Below are 25,518 nucleotides of genomic sequence, written 5' to 3' on the forward strand. Positions count from 1 at the left end.
GAGGGTTTAAAGAAAAACAAACAAGAATCGTCCTGATGGGTGGCAGATGCTGAGTAATCAGGAAGCCCAGGCCCAGTAGGTGGTGAGATCTCCATCAGCCAGACCCTGGGGCTCATCGAATACTGACCTGGATGGACCAAGGGTTCTGGAGCCCTTGGGAAGGAAGGCATGTGGTGAGCAATGTGGGAAGGCCACCATCTGGCCTTAGAAGGTGGGGAAGACAAAGACACCCCCTCTCTGGTCAGAGGCATTCATTAATTCACTCTCGGAGGCCAAGCTGTTGGGGTTGAAAGCCCTGAAATAATATGCATGATAGTCCCATTGGGGAGAGCCCTGAACTTGGAATCGGAGCACCTGGAGGCCAGCCAGCCCTCCTCACATCCTGTGCCCTCGGCCGAGTCGCTGGCCTTTCTGGGCACCTGGATGAGCAGGGACCGGGAGCTTGAACCACTAAGCCTGCCCTCTTGGCAGAGAGAGGCCTTCCCTTCCCCTGGACAGTGAAGCAATTGGGCTGGATGGCTTGGGAGGCTTCCCTTCCAATTTCACAACCAGGAGCTGCCTGTCCCGCAGGAGAACAATGGACTACTGGGTGATGCTTCTGCAAGGAGGTGCTCCCTGTGTCGATATGTGAGTCCCCCAGCCTGGCTAGTATGGCTTTGGGCAGGAGATAACTGGAATCCCCAGGCTTCCCGTAAGCCGCAGCTCCACTTGGTCCACTTCCTCCTCTCTCAAGAGGCGAGACCCAAAGGTGTTCTCTTGGGGTCGCTCTCCCTTTGGCTTCTGTCCCTTCTGGTGGGTCTTAAGAGCTCAGGAAAACCAAATGGCCAGGCCACAGGCGACGATGAGAACATCAAGTCCCCGGATACGCCATAGTAGAGTAGGTAAGCATCTCCTAGAGTTGTCTCTGAAACTTTGGATGCCCTTTGGGCCATGGGTAGAGGCGCCCAGTGTTGGGCCATGGGTAGAGGCGCCCAGTGTTGGGCCATGGGTAGAGGGACTATTTGCTCTAAGGAGGAGGTGGAAGGGTCAGAGGGGATGAGCCCAGTGGGGACGGGGAGAGGGGAGAGAAGCGCTGATGGTAGACAGAAGTCTGGAGAGGCAAAGGGAGGCAGGTTTCAGAGCCGCCCAAGTCACACCTGCTCCAGGCAAGGCTCTCCCTGGCCCTGACTTTGGGTGTTATTGGGGGTGTATGGGAAGGACCGGGAAGTGGCACAGCATGGGCGGATCAGAGGCCCAGGGCTAGAGCCCTCCTTCAACTCTAGGGAGAGGGTTGGGCCAGCTCCTGCCATTTACCTTTCTCTCTACCCAGAAGGCACCTTGATCCGAGCTCTGTTGTTTTTGCTGATAACGTATCTAAATTTGCCTCTCTGCACCCTCTACCCTTTACTCCTTTTCTGCTGGAGTATTGGGCTTCCCTGGTTACGGTGTGAGGCCAGCCTTGGTACAGCTGTTTCCACCTGGATCCTGTGACCTGGGCTAGAGGAAGCGATGTGGGGCCTTTCCGGGAATTATCTATTTGTAATCAATTCTCCCCTAAGTGCAAGAACACCATTGGTTCTTCTTATCTTTCTCCATTTGTATATCTTGTTTACCTTCTCCCCTAACCCTGCAATTGGAGGTCAGGACCAGGGGAAAGGCTGGCCAAGGGGATTCAGGCTTCACGTGCCTACCTTGGGTGTCCCTGAACCTACTCGTAGCTCAGGAGCCCCCACCACCGATACGTTTGCCTTTAGTAGTCAACCAGAGGGCATGGGGAGTTCGAAGAAAAGGCATTTAATGAAACAGTATAGCCCACTCCAAGCTTTTGCCTCCTCTTCCCAGCCTCCCCCTTTCCTTTCAGGCCCCCTATCTACCATCAGTGCTTCTCTCCCCTCTCCCCGTCCCCACTAGGCTCAGCCCCTCTGTCCCTTCCGCCTCCTCCTTAGAGCAAATAGGCTTTGATTTAATTGGCCTTAAAAATAAATCCTCCGTAGCTGACATCATTTTCCACAAATGCCCACGGGGTGAAAATTTCAATTATGAAATTTGTCAGGTTCTTTCGATGATGAAAAAAGGCCCCGCCCCCAACTCTGCACCCCTAGAATCAACTCCAGGACGCTCAGCTGTCATTTTGTCAAGTCAGCGCCGTGACTAAGGGAAGTCACTTAGGACATCGAGCTCCTCCTCGCGTTTCAGGCAAAAATCCACAGCGTTCACCATGTGCCCCACTGCACGCCTCCATCACGGCGTTTGCGCGGCACACCCTTAACTCAAGACCTCTGCCTGGGCCCCCCCCGGCCCCCCACCTGCAGAAGGCAGAGTCGCCGCTGAGAGAAGCCTGAGAGGGACTCCCTTTCCCCTCAGCCAAGGTCCCCGACCACACAAAAGCTGGCCAGTCCTAGCTGGGAGCCCCCCGGCTCCCCCCGTCCATCCTGGAAGTGGGATGGGGATGGGAGGGGGAGACCTCTGCCCATTCCAAGTTCCAACTGCCTCCCCCTCCACAGGCCCCAGAAGAGCAGAAAATCTTCAAGCCAGGGTGCCACTGGGGGAGCCTGCTCAGAGTTGGTCACCGTCGTCCCCCTGGGGGACGCCCTCCAGCTGCCTCCTGGCCCTTCCGTGGTGACACCCTTCAGTGGGCGTCTGGCTGCAGAGGCAAAGGAGAGGGAAGCAGCCCCAAAGGCTAGAGCACCTCCCCCAGAGGGGGCCCTTACAGGAGAGAGAATGCTGTGGGCCCGGCCGGTGTGCAGAGGGACCCACACCGCCTCCAGGAACCCCTTGCTGGCTTCCAGGGCCCCGCCGGGCTTCCCCCCCACTGTGGGCAGAAGCTTTCCAGAGCTTCTCTCCCTCTCTCCGAACCCGCAGCCGGGGGGAACTTGACGCTTGAGGGAAACAAGCATTTTCCATCTGTTCTGCTCCGAGCTTTGGCTCTGTGGAGGCCCGGAACAGATGGAAGGGGAGGCAGGCGGGTGGCCCCGAGTGGCAGCTCCAGGGAAAGAGAGCGCCCATTCCTCCCAACACGGCCGGCCCTCTCTGGCCCGCCTCTAATCAGGAGAGACAAAGCCTCTGGGAGCACAGGCCAAGGCTCGGGCCAAGGGCGAGGTGAAACCCAAGACTGGGGCAGGTAGTCCTGACCTGCTCCGCCCGGGCCCCTGGGGCTTGGCTCTCACCACCCCTTCTGAAGCCTCCACCTAGCGACGCCCTTTCTGGGCTCCGGCCTGTTGGCAGACCTCCGAGGCTTGCGGTTTGGGGATACCACAACTTCTCGATTCTCCGACGCCTCCGGTTTCCCTGTGCTGCCCTGGCCTGGGTCCCTTCCTCTCCGTACAAAAAGAAAGACATCCATACCAGGGGAGTGAGGGGAAAGGGGGCTTGGAATCCTGCCCGGAGCTCTCCCAAAGGGCGATCCTGGGCGAGGCCCTTTGCGGGAGAGACTCAGCAAGCCACCTTTGAGATTTCTCCAGAAAGAAGAGGGAGATCTGGGAGGGCTTCTTGGAGGAGTCCGTTCCCGGACTGGGCCTTGAAGACTTTTAATGGAACATTTTCCCCCGTAGTGTGGGGAGAGTGGAAGCGCGATTACCAGGACCCGAGGATTTCAGCGAGCGGAGAGGAGGGCTGGGCTGAAGTTCTCAGAAAACCGTGCATGGGGCAGGGAACTCGCTGGTCTGGACCCTGCAGTATGAGGTGAGGCTGGAGGCAGTCTGAGGAGGGCCTTCCTGGCCAAGCAGCGCAGCCTCCACGGAAAGGGGCATCCCGAGGATGTGCAGATTCTTTTGGCCCCGGTGCCCTGGCGGGCGGTGAATGATCTTATTGCCTCCCCGGGCCTCCCCGCACTCCCGAAAGGGACGGGGGGCTCATCCCCAAAGAGCCAAGTCACATCATTCAAGACCCCAAAATAAAGGAGAAGCAATGATGCATGGGGCACGAGCATCGGCCTTGGGTTCAAGTCCTCCCTTTGGCACTTCATAGTTATGCCAGTCTCAGTTCCTTCATCTGTGAAGTGTAGATAACAACGTCTCCTCCCAGCTGGTGTGTTTGCATGGCACAGCCACAGCTTCCTGGGATTCACAGGGAATTCCGCCAAGATGGGGAGCCATCAGGCAGAAGACACGCCGGCCTGTGCCCTGCTTGTGTGAACGAGGCCGGCATCCGGCCAGCTCTCTCCTTCCTTTAAGGCCTCCAGTTAGATGAAGGCCGAAACTTTGTCCCTCGACGTCCCAGACGATCGCACGTCAACAGCTCGGTGTGACCCTCAGAGGAGCAAATGGGGGCCGGCATAAAGCGTGAGAGAAGGACATTTGGACGAGGGCGCGTTCGCTGGATTGGCAGCCACGGCGGAGCTGGAGGGGAGCCCGACCCAAGAAAGGGAGCATGTTTCGGGGTTTGCAAAGTGACTCAAAGACCTGGCGATGAAAGACGTTGTGGACATGGGGGGCAAGAAGGCGCTCCCCAACCCCCACCATCACTGTGGCTGCCGTTTCCTCACATTAGAAAACCCAACACTCTGAAAACGAACTGTTTCTCTCTAATACAACATCGGTTCCGGCCCAGCACACAGTAGGGCCTCGGGACATGGTTACCGAATGAGGGAGAGCGCGGCCTCCTTCTCTGATCTCTCGGACCCTGGGAAGGCAATGACAGGAGGTTTTGGGGGGCCAGCAGATGGGGGGCAGGCCTTTCCCCTGAACTCCTGCCAAGCGCCCTCTGGGAGTCCCCCCCCAAAGAAGGAGGGGGATGAGGGCATGCAAAGAGCTTCAGGAACTTTTGGTGGGGGCTGGAGGTGGGCAGGTGGGAAGGCCTTCCCGGGGGCCCCTCTCCTTTGGGCCTTCCCACCAGGCCAGCAGCATCTAGGCTGAGCCAGCCCAGCAGGAAAACCCTTGAAGCCCAAAGGGCCTCCGCTGACCCCGGCAGGGATGGAGAAGGACTGAGAGCTCAGACGGACGCAGGGAGGAAGGCCAGGAGGTGACGGGAGGCACCAGAACAGAAACAACCTTCTTCATTCACCAGATCCAGGGGCTGGAAGTCAGAAGGCTCGGCTTGTCTGGTTAGCCCCTTCTCCCTGCCCAGAGACAGGAATGAGAGGAACCCCTGCAGGCGGCTCCTCTGGCCCTCTTCTTTTTTTTCTCTGAAAACTTTTATTTAATTAATTAATTTAGAATATTTTTCCAGGGTTCTGTGAATCATGTTCTTTCCCTCCCCTCCCCCGCCCCCTCCCCCCACCGTAGCTGACACACAGTTCTGCTGGGTTTTACATGTGTCACTGATCAGGACCTATTTCTATATTATTGATATTTGCAGTAGGGGGATCGTCTAGAGCCTGCATCCCCAATCATGTCCCCATCAACCCATGTGATCAGGCAGTTGTTTTTCTTCCGCGTTTCCACTCCCACAGTTCTTCCTCTGGATGTGGAGAGCCTCTTTCTCAGAAGTCCCTCAGGATTGCCCTGGACCATTGCATTGCTGCTAGTAGAGAAGTCCGTTACATTGGATTGTGCTACAATGTATCCATCTGTGTACAATGTTCTCCTGGTAACATTGTACACAGAGACTGATACACTGTGGTACAATCGAACATAACAGACTTCTCTATAATGTGTTGCTTCCCTTCTAATTTTGGTAGCATTGGTTTTGTTTGTGCAAAACCTTTTTTGATTTAATGTAATTAAATGTATTTATTTTACATTTTGTCATATTTTCTAACTCTTGCTTGTTCTTAAAATCCTTCCTTTCCCACAGACCTAACAGGTAAACTATTCTATGTCCACATAATTTACCTATAGTTTCCTTCTTTATATTCAAGTCATTCACCCATTCTGAATTTATCTTGGTGTAGGGTGTGAGATACTGATCTAAGCCTAATCTCTCCCATGCTGTTTTCCAATTTTCCCAGCAGTTTTTGTCAAATAGTTGGCCCCCTAATTTTTGAGGAGGAAACTGAGGCCCAGAGAGGAGAGGGAACTTTCCCACAGGGAGTGGGTGCACAGCAGAGATTCAACCCAAGCTCTCCTGCCTCCAGGAGTCCCTGGCTCTGTCCTCCAGACTTTGGTCTTGCCACTGGGCTTCAATGACTTTGGAAGAGGGTGAGACTCAAGACTTTAGGCCTCTCCAAAGCCCAGTTTGAGCACAAGTCAAGACGTCACTCCATGATGTCACTGGTCCTCCTTGAAAACAAAGGATGAAGAACCTTCTTTGAAATAACTTCATCCATGGGGCAGCTAGGTGGCTTGGAGACAGAGGCAGACCTGGAGACAAGAGGCCCTGGGTTCAAATATGACCTCAGACCTTTCCTAGCTGTGTGATCCTGAGTGAGTCACTTAACCCTTACGGCCATTCTGCCTTGGAACCGATATGGAAGGGAAGGAGACCCTCAGAAGGGAGGTGACTTGCCAAGTTTAAGCCAGAAGAAGACATCCAAGAGTCCAAGAACTGGTGAAGGGCCAAGCCTGGAAAGATGCGAGATGCTGAGAAGTAGTCCTGGCCCTCAGGGAATGTACATTCTAATGGGGAAGAAGGAAAGACCAGACACCAAGGCTGGCATCCTCCTGGCTAACGTTTATTTAGAATATCAAGACTTGGAAAGCCCTGGACTGATTTTATCTTGGCTAATCCTCCCATCAACCCGGCTAGGCAGGTGTTATTATTATCCTTCCTTTATTGAGTCAGACTGAGGGGAAATGGCTTGTCCAGGATCATACAGCTACTCTGTGTCTGGGGCCAAATTGACCAGGCTGCCTAGTTACCCATGTTTGAGGTCATCCCGGCTCTAAGACCAAGTGGCACTCCCTCCGCTGTGCCACCCGGATCAGTAGGGGATGGAAGCAGGGGCATTGATTAGAGGGAACAGCCTGGCCAAGAAGGACTGCCTCCCTGTCAAGCTGAGAGTAAAATAGAATATGGGAGGAAGATGGAGAGAAGGAGCTCTGGGAAATGGGCTTTTTTTCACAGTAAGGAAGAGAATAGGGGGCTAGAGTGCTGGACCTGGGATCAGGAAAGCCTGAGCTTGAAGCCTGCCTCAGATTTCATGGCTGTGTGACTAGGCAGGTCACTTAACCCCAGCCTCAGTTTCCCCACCTGTAACCTGAGGCTAATAAAAGCACCTCCCTTGCAGGGTCATGAGGATCAAAAGAGATATCTGTAAAGCATTTCGAAACCCATAAAGGCTATTATTTATCATCCTTGGATGAGCGGGTTAGAGCGGCTTCAGGAGAGAAGGGAAGGCTTGGAACAACCTCTGTAGGTGGGAAGAGAGATAGAGAATCCATGAGAAAGGAGGCAAAAGGAACCCCTGGCACCAGAGGTAACCCGGATTATCGGACATCTGTTAACAGAGCAGAGAAAGGAGCTGGCAGGGCACGGAAGGGATGGGCTTTGTCAAGACCCGAGGAACAAGTTGCTTGCTTCCCCAAGTAGCAATGGGCCCAGGAGGCCTGGGATTTGAACCCAGGTTTCCCTAGCTGCAATGGCCTTTCCAAAATCACACTGCCCAGTGCACAGGTCCTACTCCCACGTGTTTTGGGAAAAGGGACCTCAGAGGCCACCTATTCAGCTCCCTAATTTACAGTGAAGTCCCAGGGGCAGGGCTGGAATCTGACCTCGGCATTTGTCCCACTGGTTCTCCCACTGACTTCCAAGGCGGAGAGGTGGAGCCCTCCCTCCCAGTTATATCTCCCCCAGGGAACACGGCCCCCATCTGTTCCTCTTCCCCCTGTGGTAGTAACCCCCTGCTGGGCAGACACTCCTTAGAGCCTCCCAGGGACCAGGATGAAGGTGGGATTTGGCATAAACCCCAACGGTTGCAGACTTTTGCATGAACCAGGAGGTGATGGGAGGAGGAGGAAGAAAAGAGGAAGGGAGGTCCCTGAACATGCAGGCAGGCAGGTCAGTGCGAGAACACCTCTGGAAGAAGACTCCCAAGTGGGCAGTGTGCTATATTGTCTGAGGACCCATTTCAGACCCCACGAGGATGAGCTCTGCTCTCCTCCTGCTCATACCAGTCCTTCGAGGCTCAGAAGAGTCCAGGCAGCTCAGAAGTGCTCCCCTAGCTGGAAGTGCCCCTCACAGCCGGGAGTAGACAGACTGACAGAATCAGTTGGTCAAGAAGGGTCTCCTGTGTGCCAGGCATTGTGCTAAGCCCTTGAGGGAGACAGCCTGCCACCTACTAGTACAAGTGATACAGATGGGATAAACTGGAAAGAATTAGCCCAGGAGAGTCCCCAGCAGTAAAAGACACCGGGAATGGCTTCTTGTAGAAGGTCGGACTTTAGCTGCGATTTGAAGAAGGTCAGGGAAGCCAGGAATTCTGGGTGAGGCTTGGCCCTGTATCTCGCAGGAATTCCACCCTGCCATTTTCCATGTTCCATTTTTACATGCAAGTGGGCAATATATATATAATTTAAAAAGAAAAACAAAACAAAACAAGACTGAAGTCCTAAGAATCATCCTTATTGGCCGACCTCCCTCTCAGGCCTCTCCACTGGGCACCCTGAGGTGGAAGGATCAGGTGAGCTGATCTAAGGCCATCTCAGGCTCAGCAGACTGGTTTGTAAACTGTAAGATGATATGGAAATGTGAGCCCTTATTATTACAAACTAAGTCAATTATGGCTTGTAGCTTTGGCAGCCTGCCCAGGATGCGCCCCATTGGGCCTCACTGGATCACAGGGCCTGGACTAATGTACTAAGTGGCAGAGAGGCTAGGGAACCTTTGGAGGGCCTCACAGCTGAAGGAGTTCTGGGGGCTCTGGATCTGCTAGGCTACCCTTCACTTTTCTCCTCCCCAGGCTGATCGACCCCAATTCCTTCAAATGATCTTGGAGGCAATTACCATCCCAGTTTCCCTACTGGTCACTCACATGAGCTTCTGTGACCTCGACCCTCTGTGTGTGTGTGTGTGTCTCCCCCTTGTCCCTGTCCCATCCCTCTCTCTCCTGCTCCAGCCTTATCTTAAGACTCCCCTTGGGCTAGGGTTCCAGCCCAGACAGCCCTAGGGACTGTGTCCATGGAGCCTCCTCCTTCCCTCCCCTTTCAGAGGCCTCCAGGGAGCTTGTGGGGGATGGGGTAGTTTGGGCGATGTCTCCAAGGAACAGTGGGCAGGGAAGAGGAGGAAAGGATCTCGGTGGATGGTGGAGAAAGGATGGAAACAAAATGGTGGCATGAGAAAAACAACGATTCTTCATCTCATTCTTCTCACCCTGTGGATGGAGTTCAGATGTTAAAAACGGCCCCGGGGCATCCTGGTCCTGCCCTGATTCTTCTAAGGTCCGGCCTGCAGCTGCTTTCGGGAACTGAGCCCGGGTGGGAGCTTTGACATCCCTCGGAAAGCCCAAGTAATGGAGAGGGCCACCATACAGGGCCTGTCTGCTTCCATGAGCTTGGCTCACTCCACTCATGCTCTAAATTTGGACTCTTCAGGAAGCCCCTAACTTTGGAGGCCGTAAGTACTCAGGACTGTGACGTTCGTGTCTTTTATGGTGTCCTTTTTTCATTCAAAGACCTTATATTTTCCCAATTATGTGTAGGAACAATTTTCCACACACACCTTCTGAAATTACAATCCAAATTGCCTCCCTCCTTCTCTTTCCTCCTCCTCTCAGAGATGTTGCTGTGTGTTCTACGTGTGTTCTCAGACGAACCATACTTCCATTTGGCCATCATTTAAGAGACTGCAACGAGAGAACCAAAATCCCAGAACAAACCCCCCCAAAACTAGCATGGAAGATTGTCTGCTTTGATGTGCATCCAACTCCCACACTCCTTTCTCTGGAAGTAAATAGCATTCTTTGTGCAAAGGCCTTCCAAGTTGTCCTGGATCATTGTACTGTAGAGAGGAGCTAAGCAGGACATATTTTACAAAGCAGTTTTGTCACCCAAAGTGAGTGCGTTCTAGTTCATGGTCAGGGTCTTTGCTGAATTCTCCAGGAGATTTGGAGGTCAGTATTAAATGGGAGGGAGATTTGTTGGATCTCCAAACCCTGAAAGATGATGAGCTCCACCGTGTCTAACTCTTACCGTTAGGTATTCTGCTCCAGTTAGGTAATCCTGCTCGGTATTCAGTAAGTGCTCCATTTTTGCATACTGCTGTGAATATTTTGACTCCTCCTCCTACTACTATATGCACAGTTTCTACTGTTCCTTTTCCCAGTGTGCATTGACCACTAAGTCGAAGCTCCTTAGGAATAACCATTTCTTTTTTACTGAATTGGAAAAAAAGTATAACAGAGTTCATTTGGAAGAACAAAAGATCAAGAATATCAAGGGAAATAATGAAAAAAAAAAACGTGAAGGAAGGGGTCCCGGCAGTGCCAGATATTAAACTGTACTATAAAGCAGCGGTCATCAAAACAATATGGTAGCTGCAACCTGTGAAGGCCGGAGTCCCAGGAAGTCGAGGATTAGCTGTGTAATAGGGTGCCTCGCAAACGCTGGCGCGATGTGCTCAGCGCCTCAAATTCCAACTGAATTTATATGAACTGAAGGAAGGACGACAGATCAAGCCTTATACCCTCATGAGCATGGTGGCCAACCTCCTCTATGAGAAGCGGTTTGGCCCCTTTTACACTGAGCCAGTCATTGCTGGCTTGCACCCTAAGACCTTTGAGCCCTTTCTTTATTTGTTCTTTGGACCTCATTGGCTGCCCCATGGTGACTGATGACTTCGTGGTCAGTGGTACCTGCTGAGACCAGATGTATGGGATGTGTGAATCTCTCTGGGAACCTGACATGGAACCCGAGCACCTCTTTGAAACCATCTCCCAAGCCATGCTGAATGCTGTGGATCGGGATGCTGTGTCAGGAATGGGGTTGATTGTCCATATCATTGAGAAAGACAAGATCACCACCCGGACCCTGAAGGCATGGATGGACTAACCCCTCTCACCCATTTTCCTCTTCCAGAACCCAATCTTAAAAAGAAATAAAGCAATAAGACATCTCCTCTTTCTTTAAAAAAAAAAAAAAATATATATATATATATATATATGGTACTGGCTAAAAGACAGAAGGGAGGGTCAGTGGAATAGACTTGGGGAAAGTGACCTCAGCAAGACAGTGTATGATAAACCCAAAGAGCCCAACTTTTGGGACATGAATCCACTATTTGACAAAAACTGCCGGGAAAATAGGAAAATAATATGGGAGAGATTAGGTTTAGATCAACATCTCACACCCTACACCAAGATAAATTCAGAATGGATGAATGACTTGAATACAAAGAAGGAAACTACAGGTAAGTTGGATGAGCACAGAATAGTATACTTGTCAGATCTCTGGGAAAGGAAAGATTTTAAAACCAAGCAAGAGTTAGAAAAAAATCACAAAATGTAAAATAAATAATTTTGACTACATTAAACTAAAAGTTTTTGTACAGACAAAACCAATGCAACCAAAATCAGAAGGGAAGCAACAAATTGGGAAAAAATCTTTATAACAAAAAACTCCGACAAAGGTCTAATTACTCAAATATACAAGGAGCTAAATCAATTGTACAAAAAATCAAGCCATTCCCCAATCAATAAATGGGCAAGGGACATGGATAGGCAATTTTCAGATAAAGAAATCAAAACTATCAATAAGCTCATGAGAAAGTGTTCTAAATCTCTAATAATTAGAGAAATGCAAGTCAAAACAACTCTGAGGTATCACCTCACACCTAACAGATTGGCTAAAATGACAACAAGGGAGAGTAATAAATGTTGGGGGGGGGATGTGGCAAAATTGGGACATTAATGCATTGCTGGTGGAGTTTTGAACTGATCCAACCATTCTGGATGGCAATTTGGAACTATGCCCAAAGGGCTTTAAGAGACTATCTGCCTTTTGATCCAACCATACCACTGCTGGGTTTGTACCCCAAAGAGATAATAAGAAAAAAGACAAGTACAAAAATATTTATAGCCGGGCTCTTTGTGGTAGCAAAAAATTGGAAAATGAGATAATGTCCTTCGATTGGGGAATGGCTGAACAAATTGTGGTATCTGTTGGTGATGGAATATTATTGTGCTCAAAGGAATAAAGAACTGGAGGAATTCCATGTGAACTGGAAAGACCTCCAGGAATTGATGCAGAGTGAAAGGAGCAGATCTAGGAAAACATTGTACACAGAGACTGATACACTGTGGTACAATTGAACATAACAGGCTTCTCTACTAGCAGCAATGTAAGGATCCAGAGCAAGGCTGAGAAACTTATGAGAAAGAAAACTAGCCACATTCAGAGGAAGAACTGTGGGAGGAGAAACACAGAAGAAAAACAACTGCTTGAACACATGGGCTGATGGGGATAATATTGGGATGAAGACACTAAACGATGACTCTAGTCCAACTATCAATAATATGGAATTGGGTCTTAATGATACATGTAAAACCCAGTGAAATTGTGCATCAGCTAAGGGGGGGCTGGGAGGTTTGGGAGAGAGGGAAAGAACATGAAATATGTAACTAGGGGAAAATATTCAAAATAAAAAATTTAAAAATAAAATTAAAAAAAGGAATAACCATTCCTAAATTTCTGGTGTCAAAAGCAGATCTTGAGGCACTATCATATATTCCTCAACTTCTACAAATGTCATTGGTCAGTAGTTTTAATTGTGTCTGACTCTTCATGACCCCTTTTGGAGTTTTCTTGGCAAAGATGCTGGAATACTTTGCCATTTTCTTTTCCAGTTCACTTTACAGATAAGGAAACTGAGGCAATTAGGATGAAATGACTTGTCCAGAGTCACACAGCTGTGTCTAAGTCTGGATTTGAACTCGGGTCTTCCCGACTGTAGGTCAGGCACTCTATTCACTGCACCACCTTCTATATGGATGTCTACCCAACTCAATCATTTGTCCCACTCTCCTTAGTGGATTTCTGGTGGGTAGGCTTCTTGTTCCCCCTTTGGGAAGTGAACTCCTTCAGCTTAGAGACTCTCCTGCATCTCTGTGTCCCCAGCACGTGGCAGATAGTAGGCTCGTAACACGAATGCCTATAATAGGTGGATCATCATTACCCGGGGAGGCCTTTTGATACCACCCTTATATCTTAGACATAGGATCCATTGAGGTAAAACTCACTTGTTACGGTCAGGTCAGGCCAGCAAACCCCAAGGCCCACCAGCCTTTGCTTTGCTTGGTATTCTGTGTTTCCTCTATGGAGGATGCTCTGCCTCTTCTCTGGTTCTCTGGGCTAAGTGACTAGCCTACCATTATTCTTTTATGTTTAGCCTTCTGCACAGCATTACACGGCTGGGGGAAAGGAGGGGTTGGCTGGCTGGATGTCTGGCTAATTGAATTAAAGTGTGTTAGAAACTGTTGTTTCATGTAATTGGGGGGAAATCAAATCAAATATTATCATAAAAAATTGGATAAATACCTGGGGCTGCTGGCTCATCTTCTGAAGACTCTCTGACAGAATCTTTGGGACAGCTCCAGCATCCCCAGCGTATGGCACAATGCCTGGCACACCATAGGTGATTAATAAGTGCTGATGAATGAAGACATTCTTCCTGTTCTCTCACAACGTAAGACTCCTTCCACAAGGCTCTACCTTTCCTGAGCTTTCTATTCCAGGCCATTTGGAGGCTCAAACTAGTGCCATCTATTCAAAATGTTCTGAAATGTTTGTGTCTCAGTTCCATTTCTGGAGGATTCTGGGAATACTTTTACTGTTAGAATGCTTTGACTCCTATAGAGTTTATCTGAATCCATAGGCATATTGGGAAGGCTTTTATTTGTAGTACAGGGTATGCTTATGAAAAATAGCATTGGAGGGGAGGTGCATCAAGGTAGCTCAGTGAATTGAGAGCCAGGCCTAGAGACGGGAGGTCCTGGGTTCAAATCTGGCCTCAGACACTTCCTAGATGATGATCCTGGGCAAGTCACTTGACCCCCATTGCCTAACCCTTACCACTCTTCTGCCTTGGAACCAATGCATAGTATTGATTCCAAGAAGAAGGTCAGGGTTAAAAACAAACAGCAGTGCTCTACTAAGATTCTGACCCTTTGGGTAGGTCTTTTAGGTGAGGGGTGGTGAGTTTTTGTACCCTGCAGTGACGTTACCCAACCGTGACCATTTCCTTACAAAGCTCACTTGTGACTAAGTCCAGGATCCCTGAGCAGAAGCTTTCAATCATTTCTAGTAGCAGTGGCCTGCATGGGCCTTGCTCTCGTGACCCCCTTCATTTCTGGAACTCTGGTTGGCAAGGCCGCTCATCTGACTCTTTGGGGTGTTGGACTTTGTTGTGGGTGGCCAAGTTCCTGGGGGTGTCACCCATGGAGCACCCTTTGGTTCCATTCTTGTGTCTTGGGCATCTCAAGAAATAGGCAGCAGACCTTCTGCCCTTGTCATTCAACTGAAAGGGCCCCCATTGATTTTTCATGGCCAGACTTGGCAAGATGCCTCTGGTGGTCACCCTCTTCTCTAGGTTTTCCCAATGCTGTTCTCCTGGATATGTGATAGCTCCTTCTCCATCTCCTTTGCTGATTCTCCATCCATAGTAGGCTACCCAAAGGCTCTTTTCTTCTTCTCTGTGCCTTCTCTCTGATCTCCTCTGTTTTTAGAGATCCAATGGGCATCTCTGTGCAGAGGACTCTTGGATGTATATATCCAGTCTTAGTCTCTGGAAAGGGCTACAGTGGCCTCTTAGGCACCTAGTTTGGGAGGGTGGGTGCTAGCCACTGAAGGGACTGACTATAGAGGCCCGACTGACTAAAGGACATGAAACGCCAGAGCTGGGAAGGACCTTTGGACTTGGACTAGTAGAAAGTTGGAAGGACTCTAGAGCATAGAATGTCAGAAGTGGGAGAGAGTTGCTCAGGACTTGGGGCCAGCCTCTTCCTACAGCCAGAGAGCCACTCAACCTCTAGTGTGCTCCCATAGAAGTCAAGGGTGGGGGGCACTGATATCACCCAAGACTGGGTTTTCAAACAGGCTAAAAGGTACTATTATTATTATTATTATTATTATTATTATTATTATTATTCCTATTGACTCCCAGAGGAGCATAGGGCCGCAGCCATCTCACGCCAACGGACTCTGTTCTGGGCAACTTCCACCAACTGGGCATATCTTTGCCAGGTCTATTTTGGCCTTCCGACTTTTCTCCTCCCTGGTGGGTTCCAGAGTTCCCAGAGTCTGGTATTGGAGATCTTTTCAGGCCATCTGGTGTTCAAGATTTGACAGAGGCCTGGAGTTTGTTGGCTTTTGCCAGCATGCGTCATGGACTCTGTTGGAGAGCAATCTTCCAGACTAGGCGATCGTTGGTTTTGTTGGTTTAATGAGGTTGCAGTTTCTATAGCAAGTGAGATTTTTACGGGGTGAGGTTGCTAGCCTCGCGCCCAACCCTCCTCCTTTTTCAGCCGGGCTTGGGACCGTCCTTGGCGGAGTTACAATTTCTATTAAACTCACACAATTCCCCCTCTGGTTCTTTGGGAGATTACCATGCTCATCTCCCCAGTGAATCATCCCATGTAGAATATGTGTACGTTTTAGGATTGGCCTAAATTCACCAGGGTGTGTCAGGTCACAGAGATATTCTACATTTCATGGGGAGTCTAGCTACAATTTGGGCGTCTCTTAACATGTCAACAGATGATTGATAGCATTTTGACAAGGAGCCATCAGGGGCATTCCCCTTTTTGGCAGAAAGGTTTTACAATCAGGATAAAATAAGGGCAAATGGAAAGAACAAAAGTGGGAGGAGGGCCAGCCCTGCCATAGTCCAGTTCATTATGACCAAAGGCTCACCCAAAGCCTTGTGACATAGTGTTTGATTTCTGGGGACACCCTCTACTACTGTCATCTTCTCAGTTCCTTTGGAATCCTGCTGGGCCTCACAATGTCACCTCCAGGAGACTTCCTCTCCTGGTCCAGGTCATCTCTCTCCATAAAACTGATTTTAAAAGCTCTCAGCCTTTGTGCTTTTAGGATAACTTCCCAATCTCTCCTCAGGAAGATAAGATATGGCCCAGAATTGAACCCTATATTCGTACCCTGAGTACAGTAACAAAAAATAATGGCCCAACTGTGATAATAAGATTAAATCTACCTTGCCCATCTTTAGATTTAATCACCAAAGGTGAAAATATCTCCATTTAACCCACAAATTGGGTGATCTGTAACTCATGTGTGTTAGAATGAGTGACAAATCAGAATTTACTGACTGCCTCCTGGGAAGTCCTAAGAAAAGTGTCTGTTGTGATCGGACACGTAAACTAAGAGGAAGGCACAGGAAGTGATGCAAAAGAGGCCCCTTTAAAAAGAGACCTCAGCACGGGTCGGGGTGGACATGATTGGGGATGTGGACTCGAAATTACCACACCAATGCAACCACCAACAATTTGGAAATAGGTCTTGATCAAGGACACATGACAAAACCAGTGGAAATGTGCGTCGACCATGGGAGGGGGGAGTGCGGGGGGTGAAGGGGAAAGTAGGAGCATGAATCATGTAACCATGTTAAAAATGATTATTAATAAATGTTAAAAAAAAAAAGTGGAAAGAATTTAGCAGACCGTATTACTATGTAGAAATCAATAAATTGTTCTCATTACCTCAAAAAAAAAAAAAGAAAAAGAAAAAGAAAAAAGAGACCTCAGTCAGCTGGGCTCTCTCTTCTGGTTCGTGAATGGGACCCGAAGGAGCTCTTCTGGTTCGTGACTGGACTTGGAGGAGGTCTGGAGCTAGTGAGACTGTTCCACTACTGGTGGGTGTTAAGACTGAATCTTCCTGAACTTCTCTTAAGTAATTTCCTTTTTTTTTTTTTTTTTTTTTTTTTTTTATATTTTTAAACCCTTAACTTCTGTGTATTAGTTCCTTGGTGGAAGAGTGGTAAGGGTAGGCAATGGGGGTCAAGTGACTTGCCCAAGGTCACACAGCTGGGAAGTGTCTGAGGCCAGATTTGAACCTAGGACCTCCAATCTCTAGGCCTGGCTCTCAATCCTCTGAGCTACCCAGCTGCCCCCGTTAAGTAATTTCCTTTTAATAGAGACTCTGTAGCTGAAGCTTTTGCTTCGTTTGCCTTCAAGGCCCTTCAGGCCTTTGGCTTCCTGGTCTTGGGTTCAAGGTCGGATTTCCCTCGGCTGAGGGTTAATTAGATCTACCTGGATTGAACTAGTGGATCAGAGCAAATTACCTACTGTGTTAGATTACTTATCCTATCTTATCCTCTCTCTTATTTCCTTATTTCTACTTTTCTCTTCTCATTTGTAAATAAATTTCCATAAAAGTTATTTTAACTTGAGATTATTCTTAACTGGGGGCAGATAATTGTTCAATCCCCTGGCGACCAAAGGATGTATGGCTACCAACCAACCTAAGAAGGAAGGCATTCAATAATATCTGGATCACTCCTTGCTCCCAAAAACAAGAGGAGAGGAGGAAGAAAAGATCTGCATCTCTGAATATCAATAAATGAAAATTGGACCAAGTCCCTGATATAGATGCAAGGTCATGGGCAGGTAGTTTATATCCTACAAGCATGTAGGTCAGGTGCAACAATATTGCAGGTACCCACCATCTGCCATGACTAAGGAAAGTTGTCATGCCAAAGGGAAAAGGGGGCAGAAGTCTGATGGAAAGGGGAATGTGGTCCCCCAGGCTGATTTCTACTCCAGTCATAGGGATAGCATGCCAGAGAGAGAGCCAAATAGGGATATATTTTAGTCTCGGTTCTTATCAGCTGACACAGAGAAGGCCAACCTCAGGAACAGTCCCCTGAGATAGCTCCCCCACTTTGGCAGTGCCATTCCCCACCCCACAGCAGCCCTCCTGTGCTCCTTGGTACTGCTCAGCAGCTTATTAGCCAGCCCTTTTCCTGGAATCACACTCAAACATCAATCACAGTCCCATAAGATTCAGTAACCAATGGCAGGTTTCTATAGTCTCAGCTTTGGGGTATGCAGTGTTGTCAGGGCTGTAGACGTTGTAAACTGAGCCTTCGATATAAAATATCAGTTATAATTCCATAAGCTTGTTTCAAAAATCACACTTAAATGAGAAACAGGAGGAAATCCGATCTCCAAGCCCATGAAGCAACGGAGCCGTTAAACACGTGCCCAGTTACTGACAAATTACATCCATCATCTCTAGCATGGTCAGGAGCCTCGTCACGAGTGGGCACAGGTTCTTCTGCTGGGCTTTTATACAATGACTAAGGCAAAGTCTGAAAAGGCCCCAGATTCCCAGGACTGCCCTTGAGCTTTATCTTAGCATGAATAACTGTTGTGGCTTCCCACTGTCACCCACACATCAGCTGCTTGAGGGCCCCTGACTTCTTTTCACACACAAGTCAAAGGTGGGCACATGGTCAGGCAGTGGTAGTGGGGCTCCCAGAGAACTGAAAGTGACCCTCAAAGACATGTTAAAGGGAACCAAGAACTGCAAATCAATGAAGGGGAAGAAACAGGAGGAGGAGGAGAATCTGAGAGAGATGGGGTGCAGAAAATGGGTCAAGGAGGGGAGGCGGGAACAGGATGGAGAGGAGTGGTCCCAGAGGTTTTCTGGATACAGTGGGAAGATACAGCACCAGAGGGAAGGTTGGATCTGCATGGAAAAGAAATGGAGGGAGGCTCTGGGTGTGGACAGTGTGTGGGAAGGGGAGAGTCCCTGAAAAGAGGAAGAGGTATCAGGCTGAGCCAGCATAGACACTGGCAGAGAGGATTGGTCTAGAAAAATGCCCAGAGATCTCCCAAATCCAGTTCCTTGTAAGCATTACCTCCAACAGCTGGTTTTAACTCTTCTAATATCTTGTCACTAAAAGAACCATGTCTAGGCTGCAGGGAAGTCTGTTTTTATTTTTGTTTGTTTTTTATTTTAAGATCTTTATTCGATTAATTAATTTAGAACATTTTTCCATGGTTATAGGATTCATGTTCTTTCCTTCCCCTCTTCCCACCCCCTCCCATAGACGACACACAATTCCACTGGGTTTTACATGTGTCATTGCTCAAGACCTATTTCCATTTTATTGATATTTGCTCTAGAGCGCTCATTTTGAGTCAATATCCCTAATTATATCCCCATCTTCCCATGTGATCAGGCAGTTGTTTTTCTTCTGTGTTTCTACTCCCACAGTTCTTTCTCTGAATGTGGATAGCGTTCTTTCTCATAAGTCCCTCAGCCTTGCTCTGGATCATTGCATTGCTGCTAGTAGCAAAGTCATTTAGATTTGATTGTGCTACAATGTATCCATCTCTGTGTACAATGTTCTCCTGGCTCTGCTCCTTTCACTTTGCATCAGTTCCCGGAGGTCTTTCCAGTTCACATGGAATTCCTCCAGTTCTTCATTCCTTTGAGCACAATCGTATTCCATCACCAGCATATACCACAGTTTGTTCAGCCATTCCCCAATTGAAGGACATCCCCTCCTTTTCCAGTTTTTTGCCACCACAAGAAGTGCAGCTATAAATGTTTTCATACAAGTCTGTTTATCTATGATCTCTTTGGGGTACAAACCCAGCAATGGTATGGCTGGATCAAAGGGCAGGCATTCTTTTATAGCCCTTTGAGCGTGATTCCAAATTGCCATCCAGAATGGCTGGATCAGTTCACAGCTCCACCAGCAATGCATTAGTGTCCCAATTTTGCCACATCCCCTCCAGCATTCACTACTCTCCCTTGTTGTCATTTTAGCCATTCTGCTAGGTGTGAGGTGATACCTCAGAGCTGTTTTGACTTGCATTTCTCTAATTATTAGAGATTTAGAGCACTTTCTCATGTGCTTATTGATACTTTTGATTTCTTTACCGGAGAATTGCCTATTCGTGTGTCTTTTGCCCCTTTATCAGTTGGGGAATGGCCTGCTTTTTTGTACAATCCGTGTAGCTCCTCGTATATTTGAGTAAGGAGAGCCCTGTCAGAGGTTTTTGTTATAAAGATTTAGGAAAGTCTGTTTTGACCTCGGTTTGCACCAATAAATCACTTCCTTTCTACATGCACCCGGCTGAGGCGGCGACCCTCTGGCTCCCCGTGGAATAAATGAGCAGGGTCCGTGGAAGGGGCTCAGCCCCTCTGGGAGGACACTCCTAGCGTTCCCCATTCTCAGACTGAGGCACCCCAAAAGAAAAGAAAGCCGCCATGAACTGCTTCCCGACGCTCCCTTTCGCCGCCCCCCAGGCCCTGAGGTCGGGTGGCACCGCCTGAAGCCCAGTTCCGTTTTAGAGAAAGGCTGGGGGAAAGCAGAAGGCGGGCCCCACCGGCTTCAGCCGGATTCCACCCTCTTTAGGACTAGGCTAAAGGCCTTCCCCCTTCCTGACTCAGTGCCTCGCTTTCCCTGTTGGCCAGAACCCAGGCAAGACCCAGAGCTTCTCAGGAACCCGCGACCAGCCCCGATTCTCCTGGCCCGCACGTGACAAGGAGAAGCTGAAGGAGAGCCCCTCGGAGTGAAGAAGAGGCCGGCCAGCCGCCATGGGGAGGATCCTCCCAGGCGGTGCGGAGCCATTCATGATACCGGAGTGGTTCTTTCTTATTAGGGCAGGCGAGAGGGAGGAAGGTACCCCGTGCTCCCCGCCAGCTGCCCCGGCCTGCCCGGGCCCCTTTCTCCCAGGGCCGCCTCCGTTAGGGTCAGAGCCCCCCGCCGGCCTCCGGCGTGCTTCCATCGCGGGCATCCTGGGCTGGCCCGATTTCTGTCCGCTCAGCGCCCCCAGCCATCCTATCCAATCACGGCCCCTCCCGGGACACGCGCCCCCCCCCTTCTACTTCGGCCCGCGGAGCCTGGGCGAGGGAGCGGCGCCCGGAGAAGTCCAGGGACTTCGCAGGTGGCTGAAGGCCGAGCTGCCTCCCGGGCTGGGCGCACAAAGGAAGGGGAGTCCGCCCGCCCGGAGAGGCGTCCATTATTCATGCCCCTTAATTGGCCACGACTCCGGGGAGACGAGAAACCGGAGAGCGGCCCGGCCGGGAGGGGAGGAGGGGCGGGGCGGAGCCAGCCCGGGGAGGTGGGGCCCGCCGCAGCTACAAGTTGACTGGACCAAAGTGGAGCGGGAGCATCCGAGAGGAGAGCGCAGCGGGCACACGCCGAGCCGCAGGAGGTGAGTGGAGGTGAGTGGGGGGCCAGAGAGGCGGGCCGCGGCCAGTGGTCCCCTCTAGCTGCGGCTTCTCGGTCCGCGCGGGGGCCCCGGGGACGGCCGCGCCCTGCAAATACAGCCGGGGTCCCGAGGGAGGGGGGCGGGCGGGGCTCGGGAGCCCGGTCTGTTGGTCCCTCCGTCCGTCCGGAACCACGGAGGGAGCGGCCTCGGGGAGGCTCGCGGACTGCGCGGCGCCGATTTGCGCTTTGGTGTCCCGGCGCCAGCCTGGCGCCCCCGGCCCCGGGCGCATGACGCGCGGGGCCGTGAGCGAGGCAACGAGGGGCCGGGTAGCACTGCGGACAGAGGCAGAGAGACTTGCGTTCGAATTCGGCCTCAGCCACTCCCCCGGGGCGCCTTACCCCAGGGAGGCCGGCCTCCGTTTGCCCGTCCCAGAAAATGGGAATGACGATCAGCAGCTCCCCCCGGGCCGTAGTGCGGCTCAAATGAAGTCATCGCAACGGCGGGTCCGCTAGGGAAAGGCCGGCGCTTGCTATCGTTGCGGAACGTGTAGAGGCTCGGCTTGGGGCAGGAGAAAGGACCGGCTGCCCGCCGCCGCCGCCGCCTCGGCGTCCCGGACTTCGTGGGCACTAGCCCCGCCCTCGTTCCAGGCTCGCCTCCCGCCCCCAGGAACCTCAGTGGGTTTGTTTGACCGAAGCCCTTCTCGTTTTCTCGCGGGGATCTGCTGGCGCTTGCTTGAGGGGTGAACTTTCCCCGGTGGCTGGTGGAGCCGTGTGGGGTAGACGCGCCGAAGCCCAGCCCTTTGTTTGTCCTGCTCTGCAGTGGAGACCCGGGACAGGGGGACGGAAGCACTTCCCGCGGGTCACACATGCCAAGAGGGATTTGAACCCAGGACCCCCTGTCTCCAGAGCCAGTGCCCTTTCTGCTGGCGCGGATCGTCTTCCCCTGGCAGTCAGTAGTCCCACTTGTCAAAGAGGGGAGGGAATTGTGGGCTCGCTTACCAGCATTCCTAATGGACCGGTTACTGTGCTGTACAGCCGGGCGGATCCTCCCAGCAGCCTTGGGAGGCAGATGCTCTTATTATCACGCCCATTTTACTGATGAGGAAACTGAGGCAGGCGGGTGAAGGGGCTCAGAAACAGATTTGCCTCCGGGTTAATGGCCCCCCCCCCCCCCACTCCAGGGCCTTTCGAACCAGTGGTGGCTGAATGAATGGCCTGATGGGTGCCTCGAGGAAATCCGGCCCTTAGAAATGACCGGATCACAGGCTTTCGTGTTGCTCATAGGACCAGTCGGGGCAAGCAGGGAAGCAGGGCTTAAAGCGTCTACACATACACAGGGGATAGCCAGAGGTTTGTCCCCAAAGGCAAGAAACTGGCCCCGGGGTGGGGGCAGGGCAGGGCCAGGGCTCAGGTGAAAGATTACTGGCCCAGAGGATGGGGGCCAGCTAGGGCGGCCCCAAAGTCCCCGGGGCCCTGCCTTGGGGGAAGCCCCTTCAGCAGAACCACCCAGTAGTGGGAGGGTCAAACCTAGATAACTGAGGCCCCGGGGGAGGCTGGAGGGCACCAGTGGGCCTAGGTACAAGGCCCTGGAAGCCCAGGGGGTTCGGGTTGGAGCCTTCTCCATCTTGGGTGACAAGGAGCCATGGGAAGTTCTCCCACCCACCCTGGGAGGATTTGAATGAGCTCCTCCCATGCTCCCCCACTCCAGAAAGCCGCTCAGAGGACATCCCTGGGGAGCTGGGGTGCGGGCAGAGGCCAGCTTCCTCCTTCAGCCCACTACTGAAGACACGAGCCCTGCAGCCGGACCAGCCCCACAGACTGATGGGAGGGAGAAGGGGGATGCCCGAACCATCTCTCCATTGGCCAGTTTCCCACCCCCATCCATCTCCAGACTCTGGGCTCTCCAAGTCTTGAGGCTTTGAGCTCTTTCCTGGAGATTCCCCTCTACTGCATCCTCTCCTCCCTTTCAGGGAAACTGAGGCACTCCTGTTGGGCAGGTCATAGGACTAATCCCTTCCGGCTCTTTGCTGCCATGGCCAAGAAGCCCCTTTCACCTGACCTGTGACCTTTCTAGGGAGAAAAGGCTACAAAGGAGTCTTCGGCCACAGGATTAACTAAAAAGGCTCTAAATATCTACTAAAAAGGAAGAGCCTATGACAGCAAGGCCAGCCTCTTCACTTTACAGATAAGGAAACTGAGGCCCAGAAATAGAGATGCGCTTGCCCAAATCACAAATTGATTGGTAATTCCTCAAACCTGGGATTTGCACTCGGGATTCCTGTCCGAGGTGCTGCTGGAAAGCTCTCAAGTCATTCTCAGGAACTCTTCTCTCCTGTTCTTGTCAGGTCTCCTGGTCTTTTAATGGCATCTCCTCCTGCAGCCTCACCCTGAGCTGGGGTGCTCATAGCCCTGTACTAGGCCTGTGGGGGCATCTCCCCTGCCTCTCTAACCTGCCCTTCCCTCTGCTGCCAAAGTGTTTTCTGGAAAGCTCAAGGCTGCCCGGTGCTGGGCCTTTGATGGGTGGGCAGGATCTGGCTCCGTGAGCCCCTTCATGCCCTCCATCATTCTGCTGGGTCTCCACACCCATCCCCGGCCCCTGACTCTCACCCTCAGCGGCTCCATCTCCTAATCCTGTCTCTCTCTGGTGGGCTTTCCCTGGGCCTAGAAACCTCTTCCCTTCTCACCTGCCTCCGCCCTGATCTCACCTCACACATGAGCCTCCTGGTCTTTCCCTTTCCTGGCCTGGGTAGCGGCTAGTGCCTCCCTCAGCACCAGCGGCAGCAAGCTCGGGTAAGAGCTGCCAAGGGAGGGTTAGAAAGGCACTGCTGGCTCCCAGGGGCTGATCTGGAGCTAAGCTAAGGGAAGCTTCCTTCCTCTGGGTGGAGGGCAACGAATGCCCAGGGAGAGGAACCAGGCCAGACCCAGCTTTCAGGCTAGAAGGAATGAAGCTGCTCCCAGCCACCCGCCTCGTTTTACAGAGAGAGGAGCTCTCTGAGGGTCAGTGATTTGCCCAAAGTCTCACATCTCCAGAACCACTTGGGGGGTGGGAGTGGGGCTGGGCCATTGTCTTCTGACTTGTGTGGGCCAGGCTCTCCCCACCTTTCAGTGCTGGAGGGCAGATTGTGAGGGGAAGACTGACCCTGGGACTCTGCGCTTCTGGAAGGTTCCCTCTGCTGTTGGCAGTCGTCAGTGGGAGAAAGAGTTCCTGCCATCGCTTTTACTAACCTTCTATTGGAAAGTGTTTTTAATTTAAGATTCCTGCCATAGGAAGCATAATAAGCCTTTCACAGAGCTTTAAGATTTGTAAAGTCCTTTACATACATACACATATATATATATATATATTACATGTATATGTTCTTTTAAACCCTTACCTTCTGTCTTGGAATTTATATTGAAGATTGGTTTCCAGGCCAAAGAGCCTATAAGGGCTAGGAGATAGACGGAGGTTAAGTGACTTACCCAGGGTCACCCAGCTAGGAAGTATTTGTGGCCCCATTTTAACCCAGGACCTCTCTTCTCTAGGCCTGACTCTATCCATTGAGCCATCTAGCTGCCACAACATATATTTTTAACCCTCGTTAACTGCTGAAGTATTTTACAGATAAAGAAACCGAGGCCAAAGGCCTTTGACTTGCTCTGGGGTCCTAGAGCTAATGTCTAAGATGGGATTTGAACTCTGTTTTTCTGATTCCAAGTCCAGGCACCTAGCCGCCTCTTACCTAGGAAAGGGTAAAGAACCCTTGCTGGCCTGGGGAGTCAAATCTGCTTTTCCTTGGCCTACTTGGCCAAGTGGCCCCAGCTGTCCTCAGGGGTCTTCACACAGAGAGCCTAGAGGATCCCCTTTTGGAGCAGAGACTTCTTGGAGGGGGTGGGGAGGCCAGGCTACGGAGGTCTCTTCCAGCAGGCAGATTCTGTGATTCATGGGCCTGATTGTTCCCTTGGGGGGGTGCCAAATGCTCAATCCAAACAGGCTCTGCCCTCCTAGAGTCTCCATCTCAGCAGGGCAGGGGGCTGCTAGCACTCACCTATACAGGTAGACATAAGATATACTGTGCCCCTGGGAGGGTGCTGAAGGTGGATGAAGGGTCCCTTCTGCCATGTTGGCTTGGAGATGGAAGATATGGCTTCTTGGCTGAGAAACAGCAAGAAAACCACTTTGAGGACTAGCTAGATAGCACAGTGGCTAGAGCCCCAGGTTGGGGGTCAAATCTGACCTCGGATACTTTCTAGATTTAAATATTTTATTTTTTTAGAAAAATTTTCCATGGTTACATGATTCCTGTTTTTACTTTCCCCTTCACCCCACCCTTCAACCCCCCCCCCTCCATCCAACGTGCATTTCCACCGGTTTTAACATGTGTGATCAATCAAGACTTATTTACATATTATTGATCGTTGCTTTGGTGTGGTCATTTAGTGTCTACATCCCCAACCATCTCCGCATCATCCCATGTGTTCAAGCGGTTGAGACCTCAGATACTTTCTAGCTCGGTGACCCTGGGCAAGTCACTTAATCCTAGTTGCCCAGCCCTTATCTGTGAG

General features: G+C 51.0%; 1 pseudogene; it reads left to right on the plus strand.

Annotated features, from left to right (window-relative positions):
• The first annotated feature begins 577 nt into the window (after window positions 1-577).
• Window positions 578-10,889, plus strand: LOC123250289 (annotated as a pseudogene).
• The last annotated feature ends 14,629 nt before the right edge of the window (window positions 10,890-25,518 follow it).

This window comes from Gracilinanus agilis, chromosome 5 (genome assembly GCF_016433145.1).
Source record: "Gracilinanus agilis isolate LMUSP501 chromosome 5, AgileGrace, whole genome shotgun sequence".
Classification (NCBI taxonomy): Eukaryota; Metazoa; Chordata; class Mammalia; order Didelphimorphia; family Didelphidae; genus Gracilinanus; species Gracilinanus agilis.